The sequence below is a fragment of the Eubalaena glacialis genome, chromosome 6 (genome assembly GCF_028564815.1).
Source record: "Eubalaena glacialis isolate mEubGla1 chromosome 6, mEubGla1.1.hap2.+ XY, whole genome shotgun sequence".
Lineage (NCBI taxonomy): Eukaryota > Metazoa > Chordata > Mammalia > Artiodactyla > Balaenidae > Eubalaena > Eubalaena glacialis.
In genome coordinates, this window is record NC_083721.1 from 152,837,163 (window position 1) to 152,840,263 (window position 3,101).

Sequence of the window (3,101 nt, forward strand, 5' to 3'; positions counted from 1 at the left end):
AAGCTCTTTCACTCAGGAAGGCTTCACAGATGTGAGTCTATGAAATCCTTTCTCTACTCTGTTTACTATTTGAGAACTAGTGAATGTTCAGTTCTCAGATTACATGTCCTTTCTTCATAGAAACTTTTCCCAAATCCCCAGACGAGACCAAGTCCTTCTGTAATCTTTCATTGCTCCATTTAACATCCTTCATCAAATTTATCATAATTTTAATATACTTAATTCCATAAATAAAATAATATTATTAATAATAACAATACCTAACAATACTTAATGTATTGAGGGCTTACCACATGCTCTGTGCTAAGAGCATCAGAACCATTAACTTATTTAGGATTCAAAGCAAGCCCATGAGTAGTTACTATTGCTACCTATTCATCACAGATAAGAAAAGTGGTGCTTGAGAAGGTTAAGGTGAGTGGAAGAGTGGAGATGAGAATCAACTCAATTCTAGAACCTATTGAGGTTCTAACCTTTTCATGATAATGTTGAACCTTCCACTAACCTCCTAGCCCCAAGAGGTTAGATACCAATAGCCAGGGAGCTGTCAGAAGGAAATTATGGACCTGTTTGCCCAATGCCACAAAATCAAAATAATGTCTCTGTACTTTTTCTCTGCACTACCCTCCCTTGTTCTTTGTGGCACTCAAATACCTAAGAAAGGGAGAAATTAAATGAGTAAAACTAGTACTCTTATCTTGACATCTCTGGAGACTTCTTGAATTTTTTAGGCAGTTTCCAGAAAACAAATAGCAGAGAATAGGAACAAATCATGGAGATGAGCAGTTTAATTACATTTATCTGGATTCATTAGCAACGAATCCAGTATACGCAAAATTCAGAATGACACAGTGAAGATTTAGCATGACCTCCGCACAACGATGGAATGTAAATCTGTGAAACATTCCATAATTTAGAGGCAGTAAGAAGACAGGCAAAAAGTGAGGACTATAGTTAAGTGCAGGATCATATGGTAGTTCTATTTTTAGTTTTTTAAGGAACCTCATTACTGTTCTCCGTAGTGGCTGTATCAATTTACATTTTCACCAACAGCGTAGGAGGGTTCCGCTTTCTCCAGACCCTCTCCAGCATTTATTATTTGTAGACTTTTTGATGATGGTTATTCTGACAAGTGTGAGGTGATACCTCATTGTAGTTTTCATTTTCATTTCTCTAATAATTAGCGATGTTGAGCATCTCTTCATGTGCCTTTTGGCCATGTATGTCTTGTTTGGGGAAATGCCTATTTGGATCTTCTGCCCATTTCTTTGATGGGGCTGTTTTTTTTTTTTTTTAATATTGAGCTGCATGAGCTTTGTATATTTAGGAAATTAATCCCTTGTCAGTCACATCATCTGCAAATATTTTCTCCCATTCTATATTTTGTCTTTAATTTTGTTTATGGTTTCCTTTGCTCTGCAAAACTTTTTAAGTTTAATGAGGTCCCATTTGTTTATTTTTGTTTTTATTTCCACTACTCTAGGAGACGGATCCAAAAAGATATTGCAGAACATTCTCTAATACTATACACAAAAATAAACTCAAAATTGTTTATAGACCTAAATGTAAGGCTAGATACAATAAAACTCCTAGAGGAAAACATAGGCAGAACATTCTTTGATATACTCTAGTTAATAAGCTTGTTTCCCATAAAAGTAAAGGCCTACAATTTTGATACTGTTATACATATATACCAGAATTGAACAATTAAGTAAACGGATGGCAGATGACAAACGCCAGGTTTCTCTCTATCAGAGTGGAAGATTACAGATACTCAGGAAAGGAGTAGGGGTATTCTACAAGGGGGTAATAAATTAGAGTTGGAGACAACCATATAAACTTATGTTTAACTTAATATTGATACAGATGTTTACATATAGAAATATTTATGGATATATGTATATACACAGGTTAGTATGTACATATATTTCCTTGTTCCGTCAGACGAAAGGCCTAGAAATGATGACATCCCAGTAGCAGTGAGCACACTTAGCACTAGATCTTGGTTTTGTTTTTTTGTTTGTTCCGGTTTTTTTTTTTTTATTTAAGACCTTTATTTCTAAATTTTTTTTTGTCTTTCTCTGACTTGTTTTATTTTATTTCAATGTCTTTTTTTTAACATCTTTATTGGAGTATAATTGTTTTACAGTGTTGTGTTAGTTTCTGCTGTAGACAGAACAAAGACACTTTGTAGAACAAAGTGAATCAGCTATATGTATACATATATCCCGATATCCCCTCCCTCTTGCGTCTCCCTCCCACCCTCCCTATCCCACCCCTCCAGGTGGTCACAAAGCACCGAGCTGTAGATCTTGGTTTTTAATACCATTGTCCAATAAAAAAAATCAGGACCTTGGAGAAATGACTGATTCTAGGACTGGGGCAAGAAATATACCAAATGAGCCTGGAGCATCTTGTAGTTCCAGAAAGTTAGCATTCAAAACAAAATAAAACAAACTCACAATGACAGGAGTATATCAGAAGGATACAGAAGACAGCTTAAAGAGCTCCAGTGGCCAAATGTAGAATAATTTGAGCAAAAAAATGAAATAGTGTATTAGCTTGTACTGCTATAATAAAATAACATAAACTGGGTGGCTTAAACAGAAATAAATAGTAATTTATTTCTTACAATTCTGGAAGCTGGGAAGTCCAAGATCAAGGTGTTGACTAATTCCATTCCCCAGTGAGGGCCCTCTTCCTGGTCTGCAGATGGTTGCTGTGCCCTCACTTGGCAGAGGGAGAAAGAGACAGACAGAGAGAGCTCTCTGGTGTCCCTTCTTATAAGACCATTAATCCCATCATGAGGTCCCCACTTTTGTGACCTCATCTAAACTTAATTAATTCCCAAAGGCATGTCTCCAAATGCCATTACATTGTGGTTTAGAGCTTTAACATATGAATTGTGGGGACACAATTTGGTCCATAGAAAGTATTATTAGATTATAACCCAGAGTACAAAATAAATATTCATGAGTCAGTGCTGATATAAATAAAAGACTGAATAAGTAAATAAATGGGGCACAGATAGACAAATATCTTGAAAAATGCAAAAAAAAAAACACACCCAAATATGTAGATGTGCCCCCTTAAGGAGATGA

At 35.6% G+C, this 3,101-nt stretch overlaps 1 non-coding gene across 1 annotated transcript; it reads left to right on the top strand.

Annotated features, from left to right (window-relative positions):
• The first annotated feature begins 809 nt into the window (after nucleotides 1–809).
• On the top strand, nucleotides 810–916 carry LOC133094150 (U6 spliceosomal RNA). The gene has a single exon (XR_009701369.1). It is a non-coding gene; the product is annotated as a U6 spliceosomal RNA (small nuclear RNA).
• Nucleotides 917–3,101: the final 2,185 nt, after the last annotated feature.